The 16,751-nt window shown below is 44.1% G+C and overlaps 1 protein-coding gene across 4 annotated transcripts in view; it reads left to right on the plus strand.

Annotated features, from left to right (window-relative positions):
- The window catches only part of CDH4 (cadherin 4), a 447,560-nt gene that overhangs the window by 226,069 nt on the left and 204,740 nt on the right, over nt 1-16,751 (plus strand). The window contains exon 1 of one of the 4 annotated variants that reach the window (XM_085314137.1): nt 12,864-12,933. The exons of the other annotated variants lie outside the window; for them this stretch is intronic. The gene's annotated coding sequence lies outside the window, so the exon portion shown is untranslated. Of the gene's footprint in view, nt 1-12,863; nt 12,934-16,751 lie in introns of those variants that run through there. 4 annotated transcript variants of the gene reach the window in all.

Genomic DNA, 16,751 nt, shown 5'->3' on the forward strand with positions numbered 1-16,751 from the left:
CGCGGAGGGGAGCTCGCCCCGCAGCTTGGGCACGGCCCTCGCCTCTGTCCAGAGCTTCTTTGGGGCCTTCCGAGATCCTGCTGACAAAGTTGAGAGGTTTTTCAAATTGTTCCGCGTCATATCRGAAAAGAATTTCACAGACCAAGAAGACGACTTCAGGCTTTCTCTCTGAATTTCTGAGGCTAGCTGCAAACAAGGACGGCCGTAAGACCTCCAAAGAGGTCACGATAATGTTTTGTAATAGACGGTGTTAGGCAGCCTAAATGCAAGGGTTGAAGCCGGCTCTCCCTATAAATAAAACACACCAACAGACAACCAGGAGGAGACGAGAGGTGGCTGTTATTCCTGCTACCATTCAGCAGTATCATTTTAATGGAAAAAAAATGCACACAGAAATGTACGTGAAAGTACAGAAAATGYTGAATACTTTTCAAGCTGCTCTTGAGAAAGCCAATGTCTTTGTATAAAGATGGGAATGACAGCTCATAGTACATTAAAGTGAATAGAGTTCCCAAGTCATTCAGCAGTGGCAGAAATTCACTTAATCTCAGTTTGATATAATGCAATTTTTTTTTTCTTCCCACCAGAATGACTGTCTGGGTATATATGTGCGCTCTCRCTCGCTCTGCTTCCCTCTCTTCCTGGCAGCGGGGAGGTTGTGTACGCACACATACAATTTCTGACACTCTGGGTGCTAAGGAGCGTTACACTTGGTTTCACTCGTAGTGATGTTTAAATTTACACATTTAAAATAACTTCAGAAAATAATAATACAGATAGACCTTTGTGAAAGTCTYATATTTAACATTACCCAGACCAAAAAAGAAAGAAGACAGGAAAAGATGAAGTCACAGTCTCAATTCCTTGCATTTATTGTGTTCAGTCCTGGTAGTGCTGGTAAAAGCAGCTGTTAGAAASCTAGCAAGTGGTTAGTACTTGGAATAAGCTTGCAAAGTGGTTATGAAGCCTGACAAAGACTATAAACCCTAAAAAGCTTTTGATTCAAGATACGTGGCCAGGAAACCTTCTGAGAAGAACGAGTGTTTGATAGCTTCTCCGTAATTTCCTCTACCAGCCTAGGAGATGTTGAGCCTCGTGAGATGCTGCTGCAGGCTGACGTGCTTCCTGCCTTCAAACCTCTGCTTCATCTTGAATGTCAAAGTCGTTGGCTGTTCTGTTTGTGCTTGCAGAAAGCCAGCTGGAGTAAATTCAACTCGGTTACAATAAAAATTTGTAGGCAAGGCTTCTCTCCAATTTTGTTCTTGCTGCACTTCTCTAAATCAACCCTTGGCAAACTGTAAAATTGGAGAGAGGCAGAAGTCTGAATTTAAGATTCAGCTGTAGAGCAAGGGAGCCGGAGGTCTGATATTTTAAATATGTTTGGCTGGCAAGATGACCTCTGTAGCTGTATCTGCTCCGAGTTGTTCACTGTGGTTTATGTATGTTGGATATCCAGGTGTGCAGTTTTGCCTGCTGGACTGATACAAGCAAATGCCAAATTACAGATACTGAAACAGGTGCAAGTACAAAGCACGCAATGACTAATTTGTAGGATGGCCCTGTAATTTCATGCATATTAAGCCAGTTATGCAAAATAGTTTCAATCCAGCCTTTACATTTGGAAGCACAGATTTTGCACATTCAAGCTGATCAGTGCAAATAAAGCTCATAGCTGTTTGTGCAAATTAGCATTTGAATATCCACCTACCCAGTTTGGGGGCAGAAAGGGAAATATCCCATGTGACTAATCACAAAAGTAATTTGGGGCCGTTATTTTTAAAACTCTAGTAGTCAGTAAGTTATTTTTAAAAGAAAGTATTTCTATTTTAGCGGTTAGCTACAATGCATTTGCGTTCTGTTGCATGGTAGTCAGTACCCTGCCGAATTCGTTTGCCAACTGCTTTTAAACATCAGCAACTCAGTTACCCTTCCACCACCAGGGACATTCGAAAAAGAGTTGCGTATGGAAGGGGTCTCATGCAGCCACCTCAGGGTTATGTTTTGGGGGCTTTTTTTCAGGTGGAACTAGCCCGGGACGTTCTTGAATTGTAATTTTATATATTCTTTTGCCAAGATGCAGGAGGGCTTGCCAGTTTTTCCTGAAAGAATGAGAATTTTCACAACCCCCCTGTAGATGTGCAAACGGGTCGCGAGCGTAGTGGCTGTTGCAGCCCTGCTGCGCGAGCTGCGGCGCTGCGCGTCTGCTTCCTTCGCAGCCGCTTCGCCGGGGCAAGAGACGGCGCGTCAGGAGTAGCCTCGGGAGGCTTAGCAGGCTGAAGCCAGGCAGATCCTTTCTGTACGCTGCAGAGGTGACCTCCTAAACCACCTCCCACACCAACCCTCCTGCTTTTGTTTCTGATGCTAKATACAAACCGTGGGAAGGGCTAGTGAGAAGGTTTCTGCTTGTATTTCTGCTCTGCTTGTGGCTCTTCTAGGAGCACTTGAAGCAAAACTGGGAGTTTGACATGGGTAGAGGGACTTCAGTGTCATGACGAAGGAGGGTCTCAGCTCAACACCCCGCATCAGGTCACCGGTGCCGTTGGCCAAGTTTGATCCTTCTGTAGTCAGTGGAGGAGCACCACTGCAGAACTGCTGAATCAGGTGGTAGTTTAAACATCTGCTTCATTTTAATTTTACAAAATGAGCCTAAGAAGTATTTTTAGGGAATGTTTAAAGTACAAAGGAAAACTTTGCTTAAAAATAGATTTTTGACAATATAAAATGGGTTAGGGCTTCCTTTGAGGCAAACAAACAACCCACTTAAGAATTAAAAATTTCCAAGCAAATGACTTGGAAATCCTTCCGTCTTGAAGCATGATCAAAGTAAAGTCCTGACAGGTAGCATTTATCACAGGTAGTACCTTCTGCTCAGTAAGTACTCGATGAGGCAAAAAGAAAAATTAAAATGGTGGTTTGTAGTTACATGGCTATCTGTTGTGCTTAGGGCAGGAAAAGGAACGTAGAGCATGCTTCGGAGAAAGCTTGACCTTTTGCAGAAGCTGCAACTGTGTTTTGAAACAAGCAGTTCATTACTACACAGCTAAATATCTGCTTATAAAAAACAGAAATGGAGAAGAAATACTGAACCGTTCCTTGCCACCCGCCCTACAAATCGAGCCTGGGTGGCCACCCTCGGGTACCGGCCGTGATAYGTGCATCGTGGTGGGTCGTCAGCCCTTGCTTCTGCCACAGCAGCTCCTAATCCTATGCAAAGTACTTGAGTGCTTAATTTTCAGCCTGAAAATAGACCACATGAAATGAATAAGGATTAGTTAGGATCTAAGGAGAAACTTCCAAAGACAGAAAGGACAGTTGGGACATCTTCTGCCTCCTGAAAGCTGTGGGAAGTCAGACACCTTGTATGCACATTCAGAGATTTTAAATCTTTCCATAAGGCAAAAGCGTGTATTCAAGTGATGTGCTGCATTATGAATAAGAAGTCTCTCTAGGAGGAATTCCTCCCCYTTTTCCATCTTAATATCCAGCCTTAATTTCCCTTTATTAATTTCATCCCTGCTCTCCTAGGTATAGTAGCTGATACTCTTCTAAATATTCACTTTCATCTTTCTTGCTTTCCTTGAGGTCAGGCTTTGAACCAGTGTATTGTGCTGTAGGTGATGATTTTTTTTTTCCAAAAGATAGGATTTTTTGATTTTTAAGAGAGAAATTATTGTTTCCCTTTTCTTTTAGATTTAGATGTCAAGATACTCCCTGTTCTCAGCATAATGCTTTCTCATTTTCATTGTGTAAAGGCAAAAATTTCGACAGTGACCAGGGGGATAACCTGGTAATTCAGACACTGAGAAGAATGCAAAAAARGGGTCTAGGCTGTGTTGTTAAACGTTTCTGAATTGTCATCTTGCTTAGAACTTCAAACACCTTTTCAAGAAGAGAGAAGGTACAGTAGCAACAGATTTCAGCTCTTGCTTGTACTGCTGTCAGTGTGATAGTTTTTGAGTGGGTAGAGGGTGTACAGTTAATTATCCCCCGATCAAAAGTATGTATTTTTAAGAACAGCCATGTTAAAATTTAGTAAGCACTGTAACTGGTTATGAAATATAGCTGCAGTGTATGGAAGGCATCCAAATAAATGCTATTTCAGCTTCTCAGATCCTCCATTCCAGATTTATAGGCATTCCTTTTATGCATGAAGGACAGGATCTCAGGGCAAAGACTGCTGATTCTATTTTTCCTGGTGAGAAGTGATCCTTCTCTATATTTTACTGGGCTGCTGATTCTTAAAATAAGTGAACTAAATAGGAGAAAGATTTATTAAGCATATCTGACAAATCATAGCCCACCCTAAATAGAGCAAATGCAGCCTAAGTGAGCTCCAGCTTGATGGATTCAACCTAGAAGAATTTATTTAAAGAAATTTTAGTTTCTCATCCATCATTCACAAGAAATGGGCTTCAGTCAGCAGTATTCCCTTCAATGAGAGCACAGAGTTGCCTGACACTGGGATCCCTTGGGAACTCGCAGTGCAGAAGGCACACATTTCTTGGGTACCTATGCCTCCGACTGCTGTCAAACTTTTAAAATATTTAGGAAGGTAAGACTGCAGAGTGAACATAGGAGCATTACCCGTGTGATACTTTTAGTATTTTTTGGTTAAGGTTGCAAGACTTTGCAAGGAGTCATTCAGACTGTTGACTGCACTCACATACACCAGCTTGCACTTACAGTGAAAAATGAAGCCTTTGAGACAGCTTTTTTCTTTTGCAGATGTAGACASTTAACTACAAGCCACCTGGTTGTCAGCAGTGGTGAGCAATCACAGCTTCCATTCATCTTTTTGAGAGCTTCAGCGCTTACTACTGTTGGACATAAGGCCGCTCGTACTTAGGTGCCCAACTTTCAGAAAGTGGATTCGAAATTGTTTTGTCTTGAAAAGCAATTACAATGATTTGCTTTGTTGAAGATTACTGAGCCAATCCCACATACTTGCTTTGACTGTGGAGCTTAAGTTGTTCCTGGAAAGCTTCGCAGATGATTTCACAGGGTTCAGCAGTCTTCAGGAGACAACRCTGCTTTTCTTTCCTTTACGTGTACACTTCGTGTTTGTCTTTGACAGATGCTCAGGTCAAGTCTTGATTGTTTTCTGCGAGTAGAGCCCTTTTGAATGAAAGCAAATGAAATGCCTTCCTTGCTTACCGTGTCCCTCTTGATCAATATGAGTAAGAGCAAATAGCTAATGTATGCTTGGTGTTCTGCCAACAGCCCACAGATTCGTGCGTGCACAAATTCCTTGTTTTACGTTGTGCACGTTTCCTGGATTGCTCTGATTCATGCTGTTCACAGGCGTCTTCTGTTCGCTTCTTGCTTATGTTCTGTCCATACTGATGTTACGAAATAAATTTCCAAAGGCAACAGATGTCAACAGCCTATCTTATCTTAGTAACCTCAGCTCGTACAATTACAGATTGCACTTGCTATCATGTGGAGCTGTCTAGCTTTTACAACTATTGCTACTGYTTAAGTAGGAGCACATCCAGAATAGACATAATTGGGTATGGAAACTAACCCATTCTTAGTGAAAAACTCACAGAGAATTTGGGACTTCCAGATCTACATCATCAGCACTTCATCCTCAGCCTGTTGTGAACCAGCAGTCCCACTGGGGGAAAGATAACATGCCTTCCTGTTGGCTGATATAGATGAGACACCTCCTTTGGTACTCAGAAATCCTCCCTCACCTGGCTCAGGTGTCCGCTCTCATAGGAAAAGTCCCGCTTGGTGCTTTCTTCGCCGAGAGCCACGCTATTATATCTGCTCGCTGCCGCCCTCCGTGATCCCGACGTGCTCAGAAGGATTGGGCATTAAACGAGGGCTGCTGTGAACGAAGGCGTCTGGTCCGGAGAGGTTTGTTAAATGTTGCTACCGCTGTTTCTGGCATAAATCAGCAAAAACCTCTTTGAAATCCCAGTCAGTCAAGCGTGCTTTAAGGGAAAGGCGTGTGGCAGAAACGCCGCGGCTCGGAAACCCGTCTGCGGAGCGGAGTCGTGGTGAGAAGCGTGCCTTTCTGCACGGAGGTGCTCGGCCGAGGCCCGGCTTCAGATGGCTTCGGGGTTTTTGCCTCCTGCCTGCTGGCCTGCAGAGACACCTCGCTTAATTGGAAACGTGCAGCTCGGGGACTTAAGTGGAATTTAGACTGTCTAAATCTGGGCTTAAGTGCTTTCATTCTGCATTTTTTCAGATACGCAGTTGAAAAGTAAATTAATGGTAACACGTGTAAAATAGCACAATTGCTTTTTAATTACCTGTCTAAATGGGAAACAATTGCCAGGAGAGTAGGAAGGAGCCTGAACAAGTGTTTAAAGACTAAGTGACAAAAATCTTGTGTGTTTYTTCCAGAACATTCCCTAGTTTCTTTGAGATGTATGACAGTGGCGAGAAATGGAGAGCCTTCCGTGTCTTGCTGTAGCATGTTTTAATGGGATTTCCAGGGTCTGAAACCTGTCAGTGTGAGACAGTGAGCAGACCCTTCAGCAGGTTTTCCAAACTRAAGAGATTGAGAAGTTCCTCGAATTACTTGCAGATTCCCTGTTAAAATTCTACCTTTCTAAATGATTTCTCTTCAGGCCATAGAAAGTTCATTTTTGTCCTGTTCTTTGTACTTCGCAGCTCAAGATTCTGCGTTCTGGAAAACAAAAGCTCCTAAATATTTCAGCTGTGTCGTTTGTTTTGGCCATCTACACTTGTAGCAATTTGAACATGCCTAATTATCCAGTTTGCATTTGAGTTTCTCCTTCCAGGGTGTTCTTCCTCCTGACTGTTAAAATCCAATATAAGTAACCTGTATAGAAATTAGCTTAATAATAGTACTGAGATACAGAATTCCCACTGACAGCAAGTGGCAAGTGCTGATATGTGCAAAGACGATTTAAATAAGCTGAACAATGCAAGTGTTTTAGAAACAACCATAGAGCGAAAATAATCAGGAGGCAAAAATTTAAGGCTGTCAGAGGGCTTGACCTCAGGTTCACTGAGGATAAAGATGATTCCCACTTGCTTAAGCAGAATTTGGATGAGCTCTAGACTTTTTTTTTTTTTAATATACTCACTACACCAACAACACACAATGACTGAAGAAAGTCAAGAAAAGAAAATACTAGAACAGAAGGAAATGAAATGCAGCTAAAGAAAATTGATTTTGTTTCATCAAATACTTTTTGAAGTTATGAAGTTGCGGTATTTATCTTAGAAATACTTATTTTCTGCATGGATTTCAGAGCTATAAGAATATACATTCTCCTTTGTCAACACTTTTTCCTAAATGGATTCAGTTTAGATAGCTGGACATGCACTAATCCTTTTTTTAGTCTACAAAAGAGAGAATGAGAAAGAGGGAAAACAAAATTATTCACGTCCTTATGAACTCGAACAATTTGTTTAAATGTATTTTATGCCAGATTTGCATACTGAGCTCAGAAGCTCTTGGAATGACTCACATGGACTTCAGAAGCCCAAGCATTGAAGGGGTACAAAGGACAACAGATTTGAAAAAATCTTGTATGGTTTCTGTGTTTAGTATCGCCCCGTGTATTTTCCCTTATACAGCCCTGTATATAAGGGGCTATATATACTTGGCAGTAGAAGACAGCTTGGAAGTGCAGGGATCTGGGCTCATCTGTAGCTGCTGAGGCCAGGGCAAGCTGCCCGGTTTGCCTGCTGCAGGATCCCCCCAGTCTTCTGCTCTGGCCGTGGTAGGACCCAGCATGGTGGTGGCTCCTGGGCTKGATCCTGTGTAGCAATTCCTAATGTCCCATTTACTGTTTCTATTTTAGTCAGCGACTGGTGTTTGCCAGATCCTCAGTCTGTTAGATGGGAGTGACAATAATTACTCATTTCCCAGGGATGGTGAAATGCTTAGTTGCCTGAAATTGAAGTCTTGAGATGCAAATACTTGGAAACAAAAGTGTTATTGGGATACTRTATGGCTGTTACAATGGTAGCTTTCACCATCATTAATATATCCACCACATTCTGGAAAGAAATTCAGATGAAATGCAAGAGGAATGACAAATAATGCCAAACGGTTTAATATAGTGAGTCTGTAATGTATTTACTGCTAGATTCGCGGTTAATCATATTGAAAAACAAGGTAACGGGGTATCAGTAATGATCTAGCTAAACCTGGCAGAGTTTCAGAGAAAGAAATACCCGCGTGTCCACAGGCTACGCGAGTTTTGCGCTCTGTGCCGGAGCCCGTGCTGCCTCGGGCTAAGATCTTGCAGTTACGGGAACTGCTTAGTGCAGGTATTCCCCAGGTGCTTTAAACAGCCTCATCACCCCGGGAGCGGCTGGAGTGGAGGCGATATCGCCCGTCAGCCCTCGCTCTCCAAGCAGTTGATAAGGAGAGTGTTGATCTCCTTCAGCTAACGAACCCGGGACAGAAGCATCACGCGGCTCGTTGGYGGAGCTGGGAGTCAGATGCCGCCGGCCCTTCCTGGGCGCCTGGCGTGCCAGACCCCGCTGCCGACGCCGACACGGGGAGGGTGCAGGTACCCTAGAGCTGCGGGCGTGGGTACTTGTCCCCAGGGTGTCTGCGTGGACCTGGGGAACTGTCCTTTGGCAACAGGCACGTACCAAGGTGGAGACCACCAAGGCACGCTAACGTATATACTGATCATGTGAATACACTGGATTTCAATATTCTCACTGAACCGAGGGCAGACTGCGCTTGAGGCAGGAGCAGAGTGAAATTGGAAACATCCGTTGTGGGGAAAATTTGGGGATTTCACCCCAGTCAGAGAAAAAGGAGTGGAAGTTTCTCATGTAATTGTATGTCTGAAAATTTTCAATTGGAAATACGGAAATAATCCTTCTAAAAAGTTTTGTTTCAGTGATATCAAAATGCTTCATTGCAACTTTCTCACTTGACTCTTGTGTTTTCAATTCCTTCCGAATTTCTGAAGCCAGCTTTACCTATTGCAGTAATATGAAAACTTCCTCAGGGAAATAAATGTTACCGGATCTCCTACATACCATAGCTTGATGCTAGCCATCGAAAGGTTAATAGGCAAGTGTACGTGGCCCGTCTGGCAAGTTATAACGTTCTGATTGAAAGTTGTAATGTGTCAGCAGAGAACTTTCTCTGCAAGCTAAACTTTGCCGAGGAAACGGTGCCGCTTCCTGGTGTTTTAACTGAGTTGAACCGTAGCGAATCCAAACCTGCTCTGACCGTGGTGGCTCGCCGGGCGGGCGAGCACTGGTGCTCACCGCCTTCTGCCAGGCGCGAGCTGGGTCAGGACTGGCCAGTGAAGCTGGTGGCGTTGAAACTGCAGCCAGCTTCCCCGTGATTGCCAGCCGGCCCCGTCGAGARGTGTCCCTAATTCCCACCACAGCATGTCCGGTTCACGGTGCTTTAGGAGGCGTCTCGAGCGGCCGTCCACATAAGCAGCTTTCGCATAAACACTTCAGTTCTGCTTCACCGAAAGTGGCTTCGGTGCTGATAAGCGAAGCTGCGCGCCCCGGCAGGGCAGAGCGCCGTTTACTGTGTGTGCTGCAATTAAATTGTCTCAGGTGGGTTCGGGCCACCAGCTGCACACGTATCATAGAGGGGCCTTTTCTGAAATGCTCCCTGGGGACCGCCCACTGAAATATCTCAGTTTTGTCTTTTGGGGAGAAAACCTGTTTTGTTAGCCCCTCTCTCTGTTTCACTTGTTATTTGGGTAGAACCACAGTTGGGTGCCTGGGGCAAAGTATTGTCTGCGGAGCATGTTTGTATGAGCCCTGCTTTTTGATAAGTTGCGTGTGCAGTTTTGCAGGTGGAAATCCCTGCACAACWGTGCAGCGACAGGCTGCGATCGTCTGGGGCTCTCCTGGGCAAGGCAGCTTAATGCACACACAGTCACACTGCCGTGCACGTCCTGAGCCCATGCAAGCATCTGTCATTAAGTTTGTACATGAATCAAGTTCTTGTTTGGATGTTTGACCTTTATAAGATGGAGTATTTGAAGGCTTAATATGGAAGTCTAAAAATTCAATAGGTTTTACTTAAAAGGCATTATGTATGAGTTTCTTATTACTTTCTCCAGGGCTAAGTCAAGCCTTATTTGTGCAAAACTCCGATTCCAGACATCTTGTAGCATTAACRAGTCAGGAGGCAGATTTGCTGCAAGGTCTCACTCTTTACTTCCCATGTATGCCCTGGAAGGATTGGTTGGAGCCTCCAGCATCCTGGGGCATGGCAGTATCAGTACTGTCACTCGAGTGATAATTAAACCTTGGTGTAACAGATGCTTTCTGTTGTTTAAAGTATTCTTTCTGACTGGTGTGCTTCTGTCTGGTTTGTATTCCTAAAATGCCTGTCATCTTATTCACAAAGATACGTCCTTCTTCATCATCCCAGCCAGCTGAGGAAAGAATTGGAGATCTTCTTGCTCTTGTACAGCTGCTGCACAGCTGCAATGCTTGAGCTGTCGGTCATCCTGCTCGGCAGGGACAAGGTGGTTGTGTTGAGGAACCCACCATCTGCACCTGTTCCTGTATCCGCCACAGGCAGTAGGACAGAGCTCTCAGGCACTACCAGAAGTTCTTCCCTGCCACATTTTCCAAAGCAGATGGGTTGAGAAGGATGTGTATGCTAAGATACTGGCAGAGGGCAGAGTTTGTGGCTGAAGAAGTGTCACTTTTGAGAGAGGTCCATTAGTGAGGTGTATGTGCTTTTAGATTTTACGTGCATCCACAATCAGGATGCAGACTTTATAGAGGGGAATAAATGTTGCCAGTCAGATTATAGATTCGCTTTATGATTGGAAAATAAGCCATGCGTGTTAGCAAGAGTGCACTGTTGCGCGTGTGCCTCTGTCTCACCTGTGTGAACGGAGGCAGAGCGTCGTCTCCGGTAAGCTCTTCGATTCATTCATAGCTTCGTGTGACTGGCTCACGGGATGTCTTTCTGCATCCCTTCTGCAGGGCGCAGGCACACCTGGGGCCGCTACAGCCACTTTTCTGCCACCTTAGGTTGAACGAGGAGGTGGAGGGCCTCGGCAGGCTGGGCGACGGCTGATCGTTGCGGGTTAACCGCATCTTCTGAGACGGTGACAGGCTATGTCTGGATTTAACCAGCATATCCAGCTGGTGTAGGAGTATAATTAACTCACACTCACAGACTACAAAGATTAATAAAGCTAAAATAAATGGCATTAAATCATTTGCAGTATAAATTTTTCTCTAAAGAGAGTGGTTGGTCTCTTCGATGCTTGTTTTCTTCTTTGACTTTTTATGCCTAATAGAATTGCATTGGAAGGCTCCATCCAAAACAGGGATTTATCTTTATTATGGAACGCAGCATATTGTTTAGTGTGTTCTTCTGTTACGAAGCCATGTGCTCTTATACGAATGCTGATATAAGCATTAAATGGTTTAAAAATAATAACGAACTGGGGGATTATCACCAGAAGTGACTGATAGTCCTTCGTCAAAAGCAATTTCATGTCATATRGTTTCTACCAAGAGATTTTTTAGGTGAGGGGCTAATTAAAAATATTCTATTTCATTTTATTGTTCTCTTGTCACTCGTTACAAATGCCTAACCTACCATCTGTTTCTATTGTATTAGGTTGCAATGGCAGAAAAATAAACAGTGACTCTATTAAAAAAAATCTATTAATAGGGAAGGGATTAAAAACAAGTAAAAAAAAKTCTGTATTTTCACAAAATGTTTCATAAAAAATGGCCTTGTTATGTAGAAAATTTTTTAAAACTTTTGTTTTAGAACCGGCTTCTGGAAGGCTGAAATATTTCCGCTAAATGCCAAAATATTCCAGCATGGCAGGAGGAGGGTGGAAACCTCCTGCACCCCAGCACGTTTCTTTCTTCAGGAGGGTGGAAGCTGTTATTGCAAAACGTAACCGCGGGGGCCAGCAAGGGGGTAAGCTGTGCTCGGGCATCTCCCGGCTTGGCGGCACCTTCGTGCCCRCCGCAGCCCTGCCCCGGCTACGGCAGAAAATAGCGGCGAGAGCGCCCGTGAAGCAAAACGCCCGCTGGAGCAAACCGGCACTAACGTCACGGGCTGCCTTCCGCGGTCTCACCTTGCTGGCTAGGGATTGCAACGGGAGCCGCTGTTACGCGCCGGAGAAAACCCTCTTCCCTTAAGACTTTTGCCACCCAACTTCTCTATACTTTAAAGGCAAGATTAATGAGCACTTTATCCGGYGCGTATGAGCTGCCTATCAAGAATATTTTCAACAGCGCGCCGGGGCTACGCTGCAGATAGTGCTGACAGAAGCTAAAGTGAAATGTCATCCTTGGAGATGTGATGCCGCGCGGAGTTGGAAGGGGGCCTGCGCTGCCTTCAGAGACTGACAGCAAAATCCTTCATTCTTTCAGCTCCCAACATATGGCATGAAGTAGGGTGCAAAAGATAAATTTCTTTGGATAGGTACAGAAAAATATGTGCAACGCTTTTTACTGGTTGGCTGCATAGTAAGATCAAAGCAGGCGTGTTTTCCGAGAGCAGAGGCCTGGTGCTTTGAAATCGTGCGTGCAACTTGGCCGTATTAACGATGTGCGGTGGGTGTCTGCTTGGAGTAATTAGGAGCTTTCTCCACGAGACTAGCAATGGCCGCTCGAGGGAAAATGGGTCAATGAAGTGGCAGGAGTTGGCCGTCCTCGTTGCCTTGTGCTATTATTACTATTATTATAAATAGTTGGGGGCAGTTCCAGCTATGAGTCAACTTTTCTGCACGCCGCGGAGGCTGCCCGCCGTCGATCAGGCTGGGCAGGCTCGCTGCCGCGCGGCTCGGGGGAGGCGGATCGTGCGCTCCCGAGTTATTTCGGGATGTTGAGCTGGGACTGATTGGGAAGCAGAATGGTCAGTCGTAATCGTGTATCACCCCGATATAACCCCGTCTGAAATTTGGTGTGTGCCAAGATTGCGTCTCTTAAAGATTTCATTTTACARCTGAAGCAAAGTGCGTCATACAGGTGGGTGTTTTAGCCGGAGAGACGATCAAGTAATAATCTTGATTAACTAAAAGTAAACAGACATTCTTTGATGCTGGTATTACTAGAAACTATATTTGTAACTGTATATGTTAGGCTCAATGAAATTTATTCTCAGGAGATTGGCGCTGTGGTGCGATTACAGACAAAGTAACTGCAAACATAGAAACGGATAAATAAGGATCTGCTGTGTAGAGGCCGTGAACAGGAGCTGTGGAAAGCGGAAAGAGCTAACTGAAAATGTGGGATTTAAGAATGAAAAAAAATCCGTTCCTTATTGTCCCTTCATAAGATTTAAGAAGAAAACCCCAGCACAGCAAACCAGATACATCCCCCTTTTTCAGATCTCCCCCGTTCGTCTCTCCCTACCCAGCTGCAGTCTGCTGTCTTAAATTTATGTTCATTAGGACTGGACTGAGTTCTTGCTGTRCTTTAGTGCTATTCCCCAAAGAGCAGCTCCACTTACCCAATGCAATAGGATGTGATAGCGGTACAAAAAACCCTGCTTTTTCTGGCACGCAGATTAGGGAAAGTCCCTCTGACTCACATTTTCAAGTGTTTTCTTATAACTCCCTAAAATACTTTCACCCTGCGCTACCTGACCCAGAACAGGTCAAATATGTAACGTTCCCTTTTCACCTGGAGCCTGGCGAGATAAGCACCTAGGGGGAACGCGCCTGATGCAGGAGTGCAGACGCCTAAGGGCTCGTTTTGGTGAGCGGGAAATCGGCTGCGCTTGGAAGTGTGATTGCTGTTTATAATTTCATCGTATGAAAGGATGGCCAAGACATTTCAGATTTCACAGAATATTGAAAAAAAGTGATTATATTTGTCACAAAAACAGTGTTGCGTGCTGTTATGTGTTCTCATTTAGTCTCTGTCATAACAGTGATTTATTTGAATTTTAATGTGAAATATGGTCCTCTAGGCTATACTTTGTCCTCCTCAGGATGCTGTATTTTGCGTGAGTGACCGTGCCAGGCTTCCATAAAGGTTATAAGGGCCGCAGAGAGGGGAACATGCCAGCTGAGCAAACCACACAGCACTGATAGTTCAGAGCAGTGCACCCCCTTGCTGTAATTCAGAAAAAAATACAGAATATTCAGTCTGATGTCCTTCTGCATTARTATGTATTGCAGTGAGAATGAACATAGCCCCCCAAATTAATAGTTGTGACATGGATAGTAGTAAGACTGGGAAGAGGTATAGAGTTAACCTGCAGTCATTACAGCTTGAAGATTTATTCTGCTTTCCTCCCGGCCTTGTACCSTTTTAGCAATCAGAGTAAGAATTTGAATGCTGAATATTCCAACAAAGTGTTTACAGTATGAAATCATCTGCAAATTTATTAAGCTAGTATCTCTGCAGAATGAAACCTTMTTTAGAGGCTAATGATAATAGCAATAATTTAGATAGAGGGAGTGCTTTCCCCCCCCACACACACTCACAAATGAGTTTTGCCTTGGTCTTGTAGCACTGCTCGTGCCGAAAGCTAGGCTGACTCTCAACAGATGGGCTGTTCCAAATTGCCAGCTGCAGGGACAAGTATGTTCTTTCCTTTCCTCCCCTCCATAAAAGCAACTCTGAATTTGGACTGTTGTATCCACAAATCATAGGCCTGTGCTTTGGAGAAGCACCTCGTCCCCCAGAGACGAGACTGGCCAGTCCCCAGCTCTCCACTGTTCTTCTCCGTAGAGAAATGTTGCCTCTGTAGAGACTCCTGAAGACCTGAAACTATTGAAACCTTGCTCCTGGAGACAGGCAGGAAAGCAAGACTGGTTCCATTTRCTAGAATGTAAATTGGGAATAATGCCAGTGAAATCAATGAGTGTTCTCTATTGAAGACAAGACTGAAATTGGACTCTAGCTGCATTAATTGATATGTACCCTGGATATTTACTGTAATAACCAAAGGAACAAACACCTCTATTGTCTGCTTCCATTCATTTCTCCTTTTTGGCTAGAAGTCACCTAATTTTTGTATGCTTTACTCCTATTACTTCTCAAGTTAGCACTTTATGAGAAAATTCAAGGTTCCCAAAAATGACAGACAGGGAAGTTTTAGAAGGAAGAAAGGAAGAAGAAGCCCCTTTAGGCRTTCTGAAGGCAGTGTGGGTTATGTGAGTCTTGCTTTCAACTGTGTCTTGTGATAGACGGTTGTCTAAAACCTAAAGAAAAAAGAGTTTGTCACATCCGGCCGTGAGACAGCCTCTGCCATTCGCTTAGTACCTCACCCTTTTTCTTAGAGGTTTTAAGAGGGAGGGAGGTTAGACACTGTCAATTTTTTGCTGATGAAAAGTTTCAGACTAGCAACTCTGGAGAAAACWAAGGTTTTCTAGCCATACAGTGAACTCCACAGGGGTCCCCATTTTACATAGGAAATGGGCCTCAAATTCATTGGTCAGTGTTGGCCTAAAAGCAAATGGATATAAGTGTATTATTGGCATTTAGACTGGAAGTGGCCTTCAGAAAGATGAAATTGTGGAACAACATTCAAGGAGAAATAATGGGGTCCAGAAAACAAATGAYTTCAGCAGAGAAGCTGGTGAGAGAGTATGTGGCACAACTGCGTAGGACAGAAGAGTACCAGACTGAATGAAAGACTGAAGCAGTCCTTTCCAGCTCTGCATATCTGCATATCATTTGGATCATGCTGAGGGTGACCTATACTTTTATACTGAAAGTGCCCTCAAAGTTGCTGATTAATTCCAACCAGGACTTGGAAACCTGCCCTTCAGAGCTCACTGTGGTTTCACTGGGTAGTCACCATTCAAAGTGGACTAACCTGACACTGACTTTCAGTCACTGCTGATCTAGGCTGACTCTCCCTGGGTGGATGAGGTAGGAAGGATACCTTATCCCAATGTCAATTATTGTGACCTGATCCCTGTCCTAATGTTTAATTCAACAAATTAGGAGTACAGAGGAAGAAGGTATTTATACTGGATAAGTCACATGAAGTCCCTTTGTCCCAGGTCTCATCTCCGATTCTAACATTTCTGTCTTCACTCCCATCTCTTCTGCTTAGATATGGGCATTTCAGGCAAGGACTTATCTCCAGGTATTACAGCTGGTGGGAATTTCATATCAAAATGCCTTTGGTTAACACTACTGATTCACCATCCCTGCTTCTGCCTGTGGGAAAGGGCCACTTCCAACGGAAGTCCCTGTTCACAAAATTTCAGAAAAGTTATTAATTGTCAAAATGCCCTATTTTCGGCCTGTGGAAAAGAAAATTTCTTGCTTGGTATTGTTAAGTTAAAAATTCCAACATAGAACTTTGCTGTTACTAATTAGGAAAAAAAATGACACAGAGTCTTCCCCATAAAGTTCCTTACAAAGCTTTCTATGATGTGCCAACACCTTACTTGTGTACCACCAACACTGTGGTACTTGATGTCATTTTGACTCTCTTTGAAATTGCTATCAGGAGAAGGAGTCAGGAGAATACAGTTTTGGTCACACTGAATCCACGTCTGGTCCTGGTGTCCTGCTAATGATGCCAAATAAATGCTAGGTTTTTGTGCTTAGCAGAAGGTGTGTGTTGGTGGGCAGATCTAAAGTCTCATGTGTCCATTGAGGTTTGTAGATGAGGAGGAGGAAGGGACACTGTTCAACTCCTTCAGATTGCTATGGAATAGCATCTGGTTATCTTCATGCTACTAGTCATGGGATTTGCCCTGTTAAATCCAGCCTCAGGTGTAAATCTGGTGCAGATTTGAGTATGTTTGTGGGCATGGAAGGGAGACATGGCTGGAAATGTTTCCATCCCTTGCTCACATCCCTAGTGCCTGGCACAG

The sequence above is a fragment of the Rhea americana genome, unplaced genomic scaffold, assembly GCF_003343005.1.
Source record: "Rhea americana isolate MKP2758 unplaced genomic scaffold, rheAme1 scaffold_4, whole genome shotgun sequence".
In the NCBI taxonomy this organism is placed as follows: domain Eukaryota; kingdom Metazoa; phylum Chordata; class Aves; order Rheiformes; family Rheidae; genus Rhea; species Rhea americana.